The sequence below is a fragment of the Syngnathus scovelli genome, chromosome 1 (assembly GCF_024217435.2).
Source record: "Syngnathus scovelli strain Florida chromosome 1, RoL_Ssco_1.2, whole genome shotgun sequence".
NCBI lineage: Eukaryota > Metazoa > Chordata > Actinopteri > Syngnathiformes > Syngnathidae > Syngnathus > Syngnathus scovelli.
The window spans coordinates 25,780,440-25,798,450 of NC_090847.1; the positions used below are offsets into that span (position 1 = coordinate 25,780,440).

The 18,011-nt window shown below is 42.0% G+C and overlaps 1 protein-coding gene across 31 annotated transcripts in view; it reads left to right on the forward strand.

Annotated features, from left to right (window-relative positions):
* Nucleotides 1–18,011, forward strand: part of LOC125977523 (receptor-type tyrosine-protein phosphatase delta) — a 196,162-nt gene that overhangs the window by 49,417 nt on the left and 128,734 nt on the right. For all 31 annotated transcript variants that reach the window (XM_068651443.1, XM_068651452.1, XM_068651447.1 and 28 more), the window contains exon 4: nucleotides 4,666–4,689. The gene's annotated coding sequence lies outside the window, so the exon portion shown is untranslated. The remainder of the gene's footprint in view (nucleotides 1–4,665; nucleotides 4,690–18,011) is intronic.

Sequence of the window (18,011 nt, forward strand, 5' to 3'; positions counted from 1 at the left end):
TCATTACTTTGGCGCGACATTTCATCGAGTCCCACTTTTTTTTTTTTTTTTTTGTCGGGCCCCCGTGGGTTCTCTTGTGTCTGCGGGCTTTTCGCAGATACACGTTGGGCTCGCAATTTTCACATCTTATTTAACTTCACTCGAGGCCATCGAGACTGGATGAAGTTGAACCCGAGGTGGCAATTCAGTAGCGTCTGATATTCCTTGCCTGTGATCACTATCAAGGTCTTCGGGAATGAGTAGCAAGAAGTCTGTCTTTTGTTCAAAAGAACTTGTTGGAACTAGAGGGTTGTATTTTCATTATTTTGTGGAATGTCAATCTCAGCGTAAGAACCTTGGATGGGAGTATTCTGATGGATTGTTTTTCTGGACCACTGGAAATACGTCTCACCATAACTGCAATATCAACTACTATTGAGTCAATAAATGTAGAAATGACAATTGTCGGCGTAATAACTCAGACTGAGGTGAGAACTACAATGGCAACGACTTCTAGAAGAACAACGGTAGCCTCAACAATAGAATCTGCTTTTGTACCACGGACTGTTTCAGCGTCACCCAATATTCCATTGTAATGAATCATGGATGGGGGGTGGGTATTTTGTTTCTGCGTTTTATTTTGAAAAGTTGACAGAGCAACGTGGCGTGATGGCAAACGAGAGGCAGATGCAGAGGCAAACAAGAACATCTGTTGAAGAAGAAACATTCTGTGCTCCGGCACCGTTTGAAGCCTGTCTGATTGAGTTTTTTTTTTTCCCCCGGATACAAGCGGATGAAATAAGTTGCCTCTGCAGGGTATCTGGACTCTCAGGGTTTTTTAACTGGTTTTGTCTAAGGAACCACCATTATAACCGAGAAGCAACTCGGGGACCACTGCTTTGGCGGAATAGGAGGATAGACCTATATTTGCATCTGTATGTCTATTTTGGGAATCGCAGCTATAGTTGACATCATTTCGATGGGATAAAGGATTTACAAAATTAGCTGGAAAATAAATCAAGTATAAATAATGAATCAATTTTATTTTCAAAAGTGTGACAATTATTTTCCATTGTGACCCACCTGCAATACCACCACGGACCATTAGAGGGCCGCAGACCACTGGCAATCCCTGCCTTAGAGATAGACAAATAAAAAGATGAATGGTAATAGAAATTGCTAGCAATATCTGTAGTTTTTAAAAGTGAAGACAATTTGCAATTTTAGTATTGACGCATGAAGTCGATGCGCAATTTGTCTTCGCGGGCTGCATAAAATGATGTGACGGGACGTATCTGGCCCCCGGGCCTTGGGTTTGACACCTATGCCTTAGATGAGCTGGACGGACGGGAAGTCAGGGGTTCTTTGATGGATTGATGGATGGATGGATGGATGGAGGGATGGATGGATGGATGGATGGATGACAGTAACCTTCAAAAACCCAGGTATCCTATGTCCCCGAGGTCCCCAAAGTTTTCTATCCGATTTGGCGCCTTGTGCAAACTTCCCGCCGCAGTCGATGTGATGGTGGGCCATCTGTAGCCTCTGTCAGAGCCTGGCTAATTCCTCGCAGCTCAGATGGAAGGATGCGAGCTCTCTGTGGCTCTCTTCCCATATCGCTTGTTCCTCTCATTCTGTCCCCGCCAATGTCTGCTTCACACCTTCCTTCGCTCCTTTTTCCAGCTCCCGGGCCATTTTTGTGGGTTTTATGTGGCACGGTAATAACAGCTGTCCTCATTCCACACCGGCGAGCAGGTGAAATTGTGACTGGAGAAATTGAGGCCTTTCTTGTCATGAGCTAAATTGACCACGGTCTCTTTTTTTCTTCCATCCGTCACTGTCGCGTTTGGTTTGCACCTCGGCGAATTTCTCGCTTTCCACTTGGAAATGGGAAAATGTGCAAACCCAGATGGTTTGACATAAATAAACCAGTAGGAGTTAGCGGTGGTTGTTGAGCCAGCAACATGGGATTTGGTGCGCCGTGTCCTGCGAGGTTTCCTGTCAGTCTGTATCAGTGCCAAAATCATCACGTCAATACGAGAAGTCATTGATTCCTTATCAGCAAGTGATCAGTAGCAAATTTATTGTGTGAATTCAGGAAAAAATAAATAAAAGCTTTTTTTTTTTTTTTTTTTTCTTAAACTCATCTTTAGTCTTGCTCCTCTCTCAGCCTCAAACATTGTTTGCCATTAGAGGGAATAAAACTGCTCCTCCTGTTGGCCAGTGTTTTGATTTAAAAAAAAAGTTTGCTTATAAATATTATTATTGTAGGTGAAACAATTAATCGACAACGAATTGATGATCAAATTAACTGACAACTACTTTGATAATCGATAAATTCTTTGGAGACCTCAGAACAGAATCTCAGAATTTTAGTCTTCCAATCTGTTCTATTCTTTAGTTTGGCTAAACTGATTATCTTTGTTTAATCGAATCATCACTTTTAATCGAAACATAATCGAAACATCTGCCGCGGCCTCCATGAGATACATCAGCTCACTTTTCTTTTCGGCACTTTGCTCGTGGAAGACTTTGATGGTCAACCACTTTGAGTCAATAAAAAAAGTTCTGTTTTTGTTTTCTTACTCCTTACTGGCCGTTCAAATGTAAACTGCGCAACACTTTGCCCACTCTGAGCATTTTCTTTTTCTTATTCCCCGTAGCACTGACCACTTTAAACCTCCCTAACTCCCTCTTGTCAATATAGAAAAGACAAGGCGAGGAATGGAACTCCACAGCCTTGCATTGCCTTGTCAAAAGTTTCCATGTTGGGCTGCAGGTTCCACACGGCATAACTAAGACCCCCGGAAGGAGCTTATCTGCTTAAAACAGGAGGGCGATGGAGGGGAAAAAAAAAAAAAACGCTATTCCGCTTCTTCCATCTTTTTCCTAGACTTCTTTTCTTCCGAAGCCACCGGAGCTTTGCGTTCTCCCGTGAGAGTCTCCTTTTCCCGTCGTCTCACTGCTTTAATCCACTTACGCTTCTTAAGCCCACCTCCACTCCACTTGATTGGCCACCTTTCCAAATTTACCTCGATCAATAAGCTTGTGGACTGGAAAACTTTTCTTTTAGCGGCTTCTTCGTGGCAGATGAAGCATTACAAGCTTTCTTGTCGGCGTTTTACACTCAAGGATTCGTAGTCATCGTTTCCCTCGGATGATTGTCCACGTCTTCTGTATACAGTATAGGCTACAAAATAAAACAGATGAATAACTCGTTTTGAGATCAGAGACTAGTAAAAATTGCTGAAATATTTTAAAAAGACGAATGGTCCTAAAAATTGCAAGCAGTGTCTTTTTTTTTTTTCCAAAGTGAAGACAATTTGTAATTTTAGTAATGACACAAAGTCGATGCAAAATTTGTCTTCGCGGGACTCATAAAATGATGTGACGGGCCGTATCTGGCCCCCGAGCCTTGAGTTTGACACCTATGTGTCTTCACCACCGATTCTATTATACCTCCCATCTAGTCATCTAAGACCAAAGTCTCAGATCAGTCAAAGAAACGAAAAAAAACGTGTTTCCGGAAGAACTGAATGGCACCGTCACCAAAACAAACTAGCTTTTGGAAACTCAAAACAAAAAGCATTGGGTAGAATGTTTTATTTAACAGCCACTTCCTTGTTCCTAAGTCTTTTGTCTTTCTTTTTTTTTTAAAGCTCAGTCTCTCTCTCTCCAAGCTTAGCAAACAATATATCAGTCGGTGGTCTTTCTGAAAGGCCAGGTGCCTCTCGAAGTCCGACACAAGTCCCCGCTGCCCACGTCCCTCGGGTCCAATTTTCCCTGGCGCTGAGCTGACTTAGCTCTGTGTTTAGATACATTACAGTCCTAGCAGTGAGGTCTGCGTCCAACCTGAATGGTAATGAGCAGAGACTCAACTCCCCCACGTATCGCCCCTCCCTCTATCCATTTTACTCTGCTGAAAATAGATTTGTTTGCACGCACCGAACAGATATTGTAATCACACTTTCCCCCGCCTTTAAGCCCGTGGGGATTCGCTGCGTGCGCGGCCAAAATGCAAATGAATGCCGTGCGGTAATGTTCCGTACGTACCGAGAACGGGAAGCCGTTTGCATTCTTTTCCTTACACGGCTTCTAAAATATTTGTAGAACAGCTCGCGTAAGTGATGTCACTCTGATGTCATCGTGATGTCATTTGGTTTCCTGACCAACAGTGAGGATTTCAGGATTTAAGGATTCTCATGATCATTTAGTCGGGTAGTAGTTTCCGAGATGAAGAAATATTATTATTTTTTTTTTACTTTTACATGCATAAATGAATAAAGAAAACAATTTTGAGTATTTTGGGGTATTCATTTATTCCAACAAAATTATTCGTCCCTACATGCAATGTAAAGTGTGCATCTGTGTGTGAGTATGCGTGTGTGTATGTGCACATTTACTACAGTAAGAAAGAGGACTTTTGTAGAATAAACGAGCTTCCCCCTCTCAAATAACTCGACAAATATTAATGCAAGTTGTGCAAACTTTGTATCTCGGGGGACGCCATGGAAGACGTTTCATGTCCTCTCTATTAATAAATGATACACCACCCGTGTTGTTAGGGGCTATTCTTAACCAGCAGCCTTCGCAATAGTGGGACACCATCATTTTTCACATGGAACTTTTCTGCACATGCAACTTGCTGACATTTCTTTTCCCTCTCTCTCTCTCTCTCTCTTGCAGACGTGACCGACTATTCCGCACTAGGTAAGAGGCATTTCATTTTTCATGGTACACAGGAGTGCATGTGTGTCAAGCGTCTTTGGGAGATGTTGCATAAATATGGAGAAAGCCTCAGATGCGCAGGGTTGAGCCGCTCGGAGCGCCCGTCAACATTCCAACGCGTTTCTCCATTTGAGTTGTATTTAAATGAGCGCCTGGTAGCCCAGATTGTCGACACAACAAGCGTTCAGGGGCAAATTGACCCATTTTTTTTGTAAATTGAAGCAAACCAAATTAGGTGTTTTGCTGTGACACTTTTTTGACGGGAAAAAATTTCAAATATAATGCAATGTGTTGCTTTCTAAATAGAATCCTTTGTAAAATTGCAACCCGTTTTCTTATAGCTAGGGATGTTCGATACTGGTACAAGTAGGCCCCGATACTTAGTACCGATACTCGCCTATCCCTAATAACTGTGAACTTGAATTTATTTGGAAAAAAACATAGACTTTTTTTCTCATATTTACTCATTTTGTCAATGTTTAATGTTTTACTAACGTTGCAATCAAATGTATTTTTTTTGCCAGAAAAAAAATCCCGTAAAATTACTTTTTTTTTCTTAAAAAAAATCACCAATTTTCATTTAACCTTTTCTACTCATTCATTAAATATCGACTATGGATGGATGAATATAAATAGATTGCTAGACTGACGCATCATAATCTAGGTAGACAAATCGTGCCTAAGAAAGACAAAACCAAAAATGGAAAGTTCTGGGATGGCTCGTCATTGCTGCAGGAGGAAAAGTGATGGAGGATGAGTGCTAGTGACTGTCATTGACTCACGCATACAGCATGGCCCCGGGCCAGGCCGAGTCGGGCCGGGCCAGGACAGGACAGCGGGACCTCTTACGGACGCCCCAAGGCTCGGCGCATCTGTTCAAGAGAGGGCGGAGTTGGCCAATCAATCATCTCGGCCCCAGTGTGGGAAAAGTGCAGTGAACAAACGAGCAAAGCGGCATACCTTGACGTTGTGTCTTTCGTCTGGGTCTTAAATAACGGAACTTTTCTTTTTTTTCGGGGGGGTGGTACAAGCTGGTCGGATAATTGAAAAAGCGGCTGCGGCCATTTGGGCTCAACTTGACTGACTTGACTGCTCAGAGAAGAGAAAACCCCTGGCTGGCTGAGAATAATAAGTGCCCATGGGAGGCCGCCAGATGGACGTTTACTGTGAGCCTAGCGGGAGAGGGAGCAATCTGTCAAACATCACACTGGGCACGCGCGCGCGTGTGTGTGTGTGTGTGTCTGTTCATATGCGCGTGTGGAACACTGCAGGTTCACGTCCATCGTGTCCATTAAGAGACTTGAAACATACGACAATCCGCCGATATATACTTGCAAGGTCAACAATCCGCTGTGTATTCAAATGGACACGAACCAGACTGACCTCTGCCAAGGCCAAACATGTCCATCTTGTGGGAAGGAAGAAAAAAAAAGAAGATTCTGAATCTACTTTGGTTCCTGTTGGTGTGCACTTAATGCTTTTTACAATGTCGTGAGCCTTGTTCCACTGATCTGGTCTTTTAAAAGAGTTCTAAACTCAAAAATTAGGCGGTGATGGTGCCCATTTGGAGGCGGGGCCTTTTTTTTCCCCAGGGATCTGGCATGGCCCTGATGGAAGTGAGCGTATAACCTCCTTGTTTGTATTTTAAATAGGGTTTCTAAATTAAAAATACAATAAAATAAATAAATAAATCCTGATTTGTGAAGTTAATGCAGTTCCCCTCCAGTCCTGTAGGAGGCGGTATGCATTACAAGGAGTGTGTGTTTTATCCAGTCCAGATACAAGTGGACTAATATTTCTCATTCTGTGCTCCAAAAAAATAAAAAAAGATTTGGATTTGCAGAGGCATGTGCGATTCCACTCCCATCCTGCAGGTGGCAGTAGTACTCACGCCAAACGGTTGGGATAGATCGTCCCTTCATATAGTGAGCTCTGATGCCAGTGGAGTGCAACACCACCTCATTTTATGCTTTACTTAGATTACATATTGAGAAATTAGGATTTACACAGGCGTAGCTGTTTCACTCCAGTCCTGTAGGTGGCCGTTAAAAGCATTATCACAAGTTTTTTTGTGCATGAAAACAGGATGTCATTGATCTTATCGCATTTTTTTTGGGGCAACTCGGTCGTCAGACGGGAGCCGAGCGAGCACCGGGAAGTGATCGCCGGCTTATGCCGCTAAGCAAATAGCATTATAGCGCTTGAAGTCTAAAAGTAGATGCCGCGCTTTTCAATGCTCAGGAGTGGGAACATGGAAGATGATTTATTCAGTTTTTTTTTTTTTATTAATCTGTGAGCCTTTCAAGTTTCCATCTGGGCCCTGGGAAAAATCTGAAAAATACTCATAAGAATCCCGTGGCTCGGTTTATTAGCCTTGCTAATGCTTGTTGTCTTTTATTTGTGGTCTTTGGTGAAATAGATGTGTCCAAGCTGGTTCAAAATATGGCTTGGCACTTAAGTGGAGACTTTAAATAGCTTTGACAATCTAACAACAAGGCAATAATTTACCGGCTCTGGCTTGCAACACTCGGGTAACACTTGATTTGGTCACCTTCCTTAATCAGTCATTTAGTTTAATTTCACACTGTTTTGTATTTAACAAAGAAAAATTATTTACATATTTTTGGGTGTGTGGAACGGATTAGTTGGATTTACATTAGCTCCGATGGTAAATGCCGCTTTAGTTTGGTATGATTCAGTTTTTAGTCAGACTATCGGGAACAGATTATTAAAGAAAGGCTTAAAAGTTTAACTGTCATGACTTCCGAGTCTTTAACTTTGCCAGACATGCTCAGAAAAAGTAAATATTGCACATCTATGGACACAATAACATTTCTAAAAATAGCTTGGATTTATAGCTTTTAAGGAATCCAATGACGCTTCGCAATAACTCTTGGCGGTATTTAATATGTTGAGCATGTTAATTTATATGACTTAGGCGAGTCACTTGCGTGTCACATTTTTTTTTTTTTTTTTTACATATCGTAGCTGACATTACATTTGCTGTCTACTCCCCAAAAAAAAGGAGATAAGTACTTGTCCCTTGCCTTTCCATGCCGCACCCCCTCGAGGGAACGTGGCATATGGCGGAGGCACATTGAGGTGTCCTCTCCGTGCCTGACCGTTGTGAAGCCAAGCGTCAGATGTTCACTTCACAGGAGAACGACGCACTTTGAGGCGTACTGGGCATCCATGAGAGTCATTCTGCTTGCAACACGGTTGCCCACTCGCTCTATTATTAGCTCTCCATTTCCGGTTTCTTGCTTGGTGTGAGTCTCCATAAAGGTGCCAGTTGAGGAATGAACTGTGCTTAAACATTAATTTGATTCAAATGTAATGAAAATAAAGGGCCCACAAAATTTTTATATTTTTTTTCAAAACCCTAAAATTCGTTGGAAAATGTTGATAAAGATTAATTATATGCTTGCAATTGGGGACGGGTGGAAATGTTGGAAAAAAAAAAAATCTGAAAATACCAAAAAGTGGCTCGCCATCTTGGTCAAGCATATTTCAGATGGAGGGGCGGTGCCCCCGCGGCCACCCCTCTAGCTCTGCCAGTGGACAACTGAACTACACTCAAAAAATGTAATGTATTGCATTTAAAAATAGCCAGTGTAATATTACACCCAGTTTAAACATTTCTCGTGATTCTTCACATACCATGTTGCCTTTTGCGAACCACCGTTTTACAGCAACGCAAGAACATGATGTCATTGTTATGGCCTCATTCTGTTTTTTAATTGACAGTTCCTTTTGTTTTTAAGCTGCGTCGTCCCTTTTAAGTGCACACGTCGCTGCTTGCGTCCCACTCCAAGCCCTTAAGGCGCTCCTCTTCCCCTTCGTTTCCCGTCGACGTATCTCTAATAAGCCTCGCTAATTAGCCGGGCTTCAAAAACAATCAAATCTTGCTGTTTTGCCGTCAAGCTTTGGTGCTATGAAAGCGACATAACAGTCTGAGCAACCATTAAAAAGTGTTTTGAACAGCCTGTCATGTCTCTGTGATAACATTTGTGCAAGCCTATACTACTTGACACTCATTATACCGAGACATTGTGTAAATGTTACGTTATAAGTGGCCAAAGCGGGATATTGGAGAGTACCTCGCCTTGTGACAAGCCAATCTCCAATCTGTTCCCATTCAAACAAATAAAAAAGCCATTAATGTTTCTGCTAAAAAAAAAAAAGTGTATTTTCTCCCCCGGACAAAAGAGCACCAACACATTATTTGTACTTTGTTGCACCACCTCTGGCTTTTATAACAGCTGGCTGTCATAGAGGCATGGACATAATGGTGAATATGATTTTCAGCTAGCCATCCACAGTCCATGATTGCTTTTCCTTCGTCTATCATAACTTTAGTTTTGTTTGTTTACGTTATAATGATGCCGTTTTGAATTCTCGGCAGTCCTTATCGCTATCCTGAAGCCAATCGACATCTTAACTCCACTCTGAGCTAATGTTCGTAGCGCTACGCTAATGAGAAATGATTATATTTACTGCGAGTACTGGTCTAATGTTTTTCTACGTGTTGTTGTGTTCAATGTGTGGGATTCTAGTACTGCAATGTCAAGCCTAATTAGCATTTAAGCTAGCAGACTCGGTCTCAGTTATGGTTATTTTAAATACACAAGCTGTCATTGTCTTTGTTTTATGTTTGGTTTTAGAGCTGAAGGTACGATTTTTATTTCCAGTGGATTTTTAATGCCCCTCGCTGACTCTTATAAATGTAGCTGGAATCCAAATGAGTTCAAATCATCTTTAAGTAACACAATCTCCTTTGAGAACAACATCTGGTCCAAATTGGCCCATGTGTCTTATCTCGTTTTTTGGCCCAATGTTTGAGGAGGAGGACGAAAATGATGATGATGAAGACTGGACAGAATCCACGGCCCAAGTTCTCGGAAGGTTGCGAGTCAGAGTTTGCCGGGCGGGCAGCCCATCTGCTGAGCTGGCGTTACTCACTCTGTTGCAAGACGCTAGTTAGCAAAGAGGCTAATGGGGATTTGGGGCGATGGTGGTTATGGTTTTGTGACGGTATTAAAATTAGCTCCAGTGTGGCAGGTAAAATAAACTCAAGACTCCAGGAAGTCAAACAACATCTAAAGTGTTAGTGTTGCCGTTCGGAATGGTTCCTGGTGGGTTTGGAACGGGCTTTTCATGGGTTCTTCAGCGCTTTGTTCGGATTTTCACAACTCCAAGTGGAAGCTTATGTGTATTTTGCTCTCACCATTTGCTGTAAGCTTATTTTTTTAAACCAGGCAAGAAAAACAGCGGGGGGTAAACAGGAAGTGGGTGGAAAAAAATATCACAATTTTCCAGGAGGCATTAAAAAAAAAACGTTGCTTTCTCCGAAGCAACTTGGGAGATTGAGATGTGCGAAGAGGCAAGAGACTCGCGCTTTCCTTGAGCTGAGAGGTTGTTAATTGGTGTTCATCGCACTTTGAACGTCATTCACCGCTCCAAATTTAAATATGTCGATAAAGGTGTTAAAAAAAAAAAGTTGGGGAGGAAAAGTTCTGTTCTGTGGTGCTTTTGACACCTTTTGCGTTGCCGTCGTTTCACGCCGGGAACGCTCAGAACAGTCGAAAGGTGCGAGTATCTCGCTCTTCTGACTAACAAAATTAATGCAGAGATTGAAAAAATGGTGGATGATTCACAGTAACTCTCGGAGCAACATAAATTCAGCGTCCAGAGTTATTGGTTTGGGCTTAGGTTCCTGTCAGCGGCCCAACTTCGTTAATCACCAACTCTTTTGATTTAGTAGTGTGACTCAAGCGCATGGGCATTCCACTTATTACGGGATGCCGACATATGGAGATTTTGCTCGCAAGCACTTTTCCTCACCAGCGCCTATGCCAACAAATAATATTCTGGCATTGAACCAAAATGTCATATCCTCCGCGACGAGAGCTACATTATAATGTTAAAATTGCACAAGTTGGGAGGGGCATGAGTGATGGCAGCCATATTTTGCCAGTCGGTGGTGCAGGATAGGGTGTCAAATTGAAACTTGGTATATGTGTTTCAAATGTGGCTTCTGGAAGTGGCTAAAATGCCGCTAAAATGGCTGCTTCGAGTTGTAATATAACTTATCACCACTAGGTGGCAGACAATGTCTCAGCTGCTCTTAAATTGTCGTCAAAGTGAGTTGGATTATTTTTTTATGGACTGTAGAATGATCTGCAGGACAAACATAGTAATTCAATAATGCAATCTATATTTATGATAATATTTGTATTATGCATCTGGTCCTCTGTGCCCTGCCCCCTCCGGAAAAAAACTGCAGCCCCCTCCAACGTTGAAATTGAGGAGTTCTGATGAGGTCATAAGCACCATATCCCAATCAAGCTCTACAAAAATAAACATCGTGCATGACGTGCGCTTCGATCGGACCCTCGGAAAAGTCATTAGCAGTAAACCTCATTGTCAGATGCTTTTTTTTTTCTTCTATTTTTGTTCCCTCTTAAACACAAATTGTTTAACATTCTATCGAAAAGCTAGATAAAAATGGGCTGGTGCAAAAACTAATTTCCCGCAATGCATTTATAAAGGTTTAATTATCTTCCCTTTAGCAATCCCACACTTTAACAATCAGAGTCTGAATAAACTATTATCTCCAGTTAGTTTGCTGGATTTTTCTTGTTATTTCTCGTGGCAGAGCAAGGCTGGCAGAACCGTGTGCCACCCAAGCTTGGGTGAGCTCAACCCCGAAACCTCAAGAGGGGGGGGGGGCTTAGCGAGAAGTCAAAAGCGTGCCAGCTGAGATAATAATGTCACCAAATTCTGGCAATGCTGTTGCATACGCCGTAATTGTTTCCCGCCAGGTGGTAAAAAAAATAAATAAATAAATAAATCTGGTTCAAAGGTGGGAAATTCAAGTCAGGATTGTGTCGATCATTTTTTTTAACTTTTTATTATTATGCTGTTCACACTAGGTCTGAACAAAATAATTATTCCGTCTCAATCACAGCTAAATTAATTAAAAATTAATTCATTAATGATAATTAAAAACAAACTGCTTTCAATTCAATTAAACGCAAATGTACTGCACTTAAAAAAAAAAAAAATGAATATAACTGATCTGTTCTTCTGGCAGTTAACGATTTGGCTTTATTGGCTGCCCGCGTTTATCGACTGGCACGAGATCCCACACTTTGAGAATCGGCCGTCTCGAGAAGAATTCGAACTCTTCTGCAGCCGCTCGATACTTGCAGGTTGCTTTGCGCGATTCATAGACATACTTTGATTTTTACCGGTTGCCTTTTCTTTTTTCTCAATTACATTTGCTGCCCATTAGTAGCGTGATTCAAGGCCTCTGTGGAACAAACTGCCACCCGATCACACCATTATTATTCCCTGATTAAATTCATGCTTGGGGGAGGGAAAAAAAAAAAAAAGCTCCCAAGTCACTCACGCTCTATTAAGAAGATTGAGTGTCCGTGTTTAACACGATCTAATGGATGGGTGAATTACGCCCCGGCTATTAATGTTTAATACGTAATTGAATGTTCTACATGGCCAAACTTGTTTACCGGGATAATTGATGCTTATGTTGTGCCGTTTGTCTGCAACACACACATCCACGCGCACACTCTCAAACACACACAGAGAAAAAGAAATTCAAGTGATGGGAGTTTGATAGTTTACTTTGTGGCGTTCGGAGAGCAACCTTTGCAATACGGCAATCAAAAAAAAAAAAAGAAAGTAGACAGTTTTGACATGTGATTTCGGAGCTTCGGCTTGCGGTTTCTCCGGAGACCCTTCGGGAAGGCCGCCGCTGCCGCACGCAACCATCTGCAGCTGCAGCCTACAGGCAAAACATGGTGTGTGTGTCTGTGTGTGTCTGTGTGTGTCTGTGTGTGTGATTAAATTGCTGCATATCTGGTTGGGCTACCACAAAGTTGGCTGCCTCGCTACCCAGGTCGTTCTTCAAACTACGCAAAGCTATGTAAGGTTGCGGAAAAAATTCTAATTCAAGTAACGGAACATAAAGAGATTACTCGACAGAACTGGAAGTCTGAGATATTTTAAATCCATAATTGTTAGCCGTCGTAGCTGCTAAGAATCCCATTGGTTGCGTCGGCTGTACCGGCTGCCATCACAGATTTTTTTTTTTTTTTTGCATAATTGTAACCAACTTTTAGGGTGTCTACATAAATGGAGTACCTTGACTCAAAGTTTTCTTTTTTTCACTGCTCCATGCATGTCAAAATGATCACGTGACCGGCTATTGCTGCATCACGGTTGATCCACTCTTACTCCCGTGCCGAGTTGCGAGATCAGTAATCAATATGAATGATTTACCAAGACTTGCCTCTATCCTCGCCGCTGAGCAAACGCTGTCCTCCCGTCAACCGAGGCTTCCTCCCAGGTGGTTTGCATTTAGTTTGAACTTCCAGGCGGGTTTAAGCTGATGAATAGCTTTTATTGAACGTGAATACATTTAAGGATGAGGATTAGTCAGCACTTTCTCTCTGATGATCTGAATTTGCCGGAGGATGTGCTTAGCATGTAAAAAAAAAAAAATGAAGCGCAGAAGAAAACAAAGATTTTTGAGCTACAGAAAAAGAGGCATCACTTTTGTCGTCAGTCAATGCCCAGTTTGTGAGTTTCTTTATTGATCTCTTTTCCTCATCCGATAAATTTGACCAATCAAGAGAAAGGAAAACTAATACTGTAATTTCCTATGAATAATACACATTAAAAAATAAAACTAGTCTCCGCGTATTGTATCAGCATTGATTTTTATAGATCTTTACCAATACCTAGCGGTTGTAAAAAAAAAAAAAAAAGGCATATTTACTTTCCAACGTATTTAATGTATAATGTTACAAATTTATGTAATAAATATAATATAATAAGTTGTCCGGCGTTGTTGCGGACTTTTAATTTCCTGTTTCTGCTCCGGTGGCAGCAGCACGGCTATAAAAGGTCTTGCCTTATAACTCCTTATTACTTACCTTATTGATGTTCCTCTCAGCAGCGCTTTAATGACAAGAAGTCACGACATGCTCATATCTTGCATTTGCTTCATGTGGTAGCGCATCAGTTAGCCACATTAGCCCGTCAGCATTGGCCGTAAGCCACATTAGCCCGTTAGCATTGGCCGCAAGCCATTCGTGCTACTTATTACGAACACATAAGGGCATGCGATTGACTATTTGTAGACTGCTTAGGTGTCAAACCAAAGGCCTGGGGGCCAGATAAAATTGCACATTGAAATGTTGCTAGCAATTTTTACTACCATTCATGTTTTTAAAAAAGAAAAACTAGTTATTCATCAGTTTGTTGTGTAAGTCTATACTGTGTATAATATGAAACCTTCCTACATTTATTTGGGTTATAATGCCCCACTGAAGGAAATTACTACTGTATTTTCCGCACTATAAAGCGCACCGGATTATAAGGCGCAGCTTCAATGAATGGCCCATTTTAGAACTTTGTCCATATATAAGGCGCACTGGATTATAAGGCGCACCTGCAATGAATGGCCCATTTTAAAACTTTGTCCATATATAAGATATATACATTTAGCCCGCGGGTTGGACTTTGGACACGCCTGCTGTAGTGGCTCAATATTTGTCCATTTATAAGGCGCACCTGATTATAAGGTGCACTGTCGGCTTTTGAGAAAATTGGAGGTTTTTAGGTGCGCCTTATAGTGCGGAAAATACGGTACTATATATTCACTCTGATAATAAAGCATACCAGCAAATCATGGGACGGTATTATACACAAGAGGAAAAAAATGGCTTTTTTTTTTAAAAGTGATTTTGGGTGGTCACGTTATATAGTATATAAGGGGGGCATATTATTCCAGGAAATTACTTTTCAAAAGCGCCCTGAAGAGACTCTTTTGTGCTCCCTCGTACGCTCACATTTGCTTTGAACCAGTCACACGGGTTAAGGTTCAGAAGTGCTCGCAGCTGAGTACCAGTTACTCAAGCTGTCATGTGACAAAGGGGCCATTTGAACCGTATGCGACGTCCTCTGACATCTTCCCTCGTCTCCATCGGTGTAAATGCCTTTCAGCCGCCATGTCATACGAGGCGGCTCACGGATTGTACTACGGGGAAAACGGAACTCTTTATACAATGAAGCGACGGACGGCCTTGAGCTTCAAGCCTGCCTTTTAATTTGCACGCGTATGCCGCAGTAAAGGCGTTCAATTTACACAAGCTGACTTTCAAGATGTCATCGCGGAGTTATTGCCGAAGTTGCGGCGGTGTCTCTTTGTCGCTAAAAGTGCACATTTCAGCGAGTCGTTGAAGAAGAAGTTGTGGCTAAATTAGAGCGTAAATGTGAAAGGAGACACATGGGGACTGTCAGCTTGTCTTGCATTCTTTGAAGACGGCTGTTTCTTCTTCCTCCCCTCGGCCCATGCTGCGCACACAATGCTGCCAATTAGTTAATGGGGGGGGGGGGTTGGGGGGGACATCGCCGTTTTCTTGCATGTGCGCTTGCTGCAACTCAGAGCTTCAAAGGCAGCTGGAAAGCACTTAACAAGCCAAGCACATTCTGTATGCCAATGTGTGACGGCCATGGGAGGAGAAGAACAACACTGTAGTGAAGAAATGGCAGATGAGAGATGATGATTTATACAATTTTGAAGAAAAGAAAAATCAAAGCAATCGGAATATTAAAGTACAGTTCAGTCGATTTCGGCTTTTGAGTCTCTCTGACTGGTTGAAGAGCGTGGAGCTGCATTATTACAGGATATTGGACTTTTGTGTCTTATATTAAACTTTTCTCAGTTTATTTCAGCTTTCTATTTTAACGTACATTGTTGCTTCGGAATGTTTTTTTTGTAATTTAGCGTCACCCATCTGTGTAGTACAGTAATCCCTCGTTTATCGCGGACAATTGGTTCCAAAAACCACCCGCGATAAGTGAAATCCGCGAAGTACGGTCACCAACAAGAAGTACTGGGTAGGCTAACGAGTTAGCGGAAAGATGCTAATTCTCGATCGTGCTAACACGCGAAAACGGACTTCTAAAGGAATGTAAACGAACATTTGGAGCAATACTACATTGACCTAAAGCTTAGACACGTTTCCTCAATTGAGAAGTTTTATTTTTTAAATTTGTAAAAAAAATCTCCGATGTAGTGAAGCCGCGACAAACGAAACGCGAAGTAGCGAGGGATCACTGTATATAGTTAAATAATTTTAAAGTATTTTTTGGGAAAAAACAGCTACAGGAAGTTGCTGAAACATGTAAAGCAGGAAAACAAAACTCAAAATCGTTTTTTAAATAATTTACCAAATGAAAGACAGTTTTATGAACATTCACCAAAGAAAAAGATAAGTACTCAAAATTCTTTGGAGTGAGCCACAAAAATGTCCGCTTCACCAAAAATGCAACCTAGTGGTCATAATTAGGAGTAAACATTTATTTCACTGGCAAAGTTTGTTGCTAAGCTGCCACGGCAACACTGTCGCCAAATGAAGTGCTCAGAATGATTATTCCTTCTCCGTTTTGGGTTCATAGCCCGGTTTGGATTTATTAATGACCCTTAATAAAACGGTGGCATCTGATTAATGCTCTGCGCACGGCTGATAAGGGTGATGCATAAAATGCCGGATGGATGCGTGCGCTTCATTCTTATTCCTCACACCCTACAGTAGTTAGTGACTCTAATGTATTCTGGGCCACCGTAAGACTCCCAGTTGAGGGTTTTAAAGGAGCTCACCACTATTGATTTTACACCACAAGTGTCTTCCCAGGTTCATTATGGGGGGGGGGGGGCTCAAGGCGCAAGAAGTCAAGCTGGAATATGATAAACATTCCAATATAAACCTCCCTGGGGGGGAGTGCGCACTTTGTGCATACTTTAACTAAGCGCAGAAAGTATGGCCTGGTCGGCCCTGATTTGTTTATGCTTTTAAATTCCTGAAAAAAAAAAAAAAAAAAAATCATTCACTGCCATTGACGTCAAAGTGCAGCCCGGGTGAAATACAACTGTGACGTCTATATGCGTCAATGGTAGTGAATGAGTTAAGGTAACAAAGTACACAAATAACATCAGCGAGCCTTGTGTCAATTTGGTTAGTTTTTTTGAAAATTAAATACCGAATGAAGTCATTTATGTAAAAATTGTTTGTGGTTGTGTACATGTTAGAAACATGGTGTTGATGTTTTTCCCGATTATTTTTCTGTCCATTTTGTTACAGACCAGACTAAATAAATCAATCCAAATTTAATAGCCAACTTGTAGAATCTATAAGCAATTACAGATCCTTTTGGGCTCAAGGGTATCTCTATTCACGGGCCCCATCCATCTGGAATAAAAAAGAAAAATGTTCGCCTTGGATGGTAAAGCTAAAAAAAAGAGAAATGAAATCCAAGCTACCTTCATGCGCTGTAGTCAGAACTCAAGCATGTTCCTTGAGTTGAGTTCCATATTCATGTAGTCAGCTGCTTTTGGGTACAGTGGCAGGGGCTCCATTGATGGCTTGCAAATCTCAATATCACACGACAGAGCTCGACGCCGGTTTATGCGAGGAGTGCTCGGACGGGCACATCAGCGCCAGCGATCGATACCTCATTAGCGCCTCAGCCTTCCTCCGTTCACATTTTGTCACTTTACGTTCGCCGTCTCAGTTCATCGCATGGCCGTTTGAAAGGCACGCTCTGCATTTCTACTCGGCCGTCAGCCTCTTCAGCATATTTTTAGATAGGCTGAGAAGGAAATCGGGAGACTTGGATAGCTCGTGGCGCTGGTACACTTGGAGATAATGCCGGATGAGCCTTGGGCGTTGGGGGTGTGTGTGTGTTGCAACATCCCTCTTGTCACTTTAGATAAGAGGAGGGAAATAGGACTGGTTGCCGAGGGACCGGCTAAGTGCTTGTCACTGTCCCTTTCGTGTGGCGGCAACGGCGGCCGCTTTGGTGCGTGCTGAGAGGCAGATGCCCATCGCTGTCCCATCACTTCACTTCCAAATGGACAATCAGATGGTCAGGTCAATGTGGGGAATCTCACGAACACGAAAGATCCCATCCACTTGTGTGTCCTTAAACACTTGTGTACCGTATTTTCCGGACTATAAGGCGCACCTAAAAAGCTAAAATTTTCTCAAAAGCCGATAGTGCGCCTTATAGTCCGGCGCGCCTTATATATGGACCAAATTCCTAAATTTAAACTGGCCCGAAGCATTGTGTCACGAAATCAATCATAAGTGGCCCGCTGAAGACTATGAATCATGAATCAAAAAGGCTATGGATCATTATTTTGTGATTCTAAAGTAATTTGTTGCGTCTGAAGTTGAAATAAAAAAGATAAAATGGAGAATGATTTGATTTGG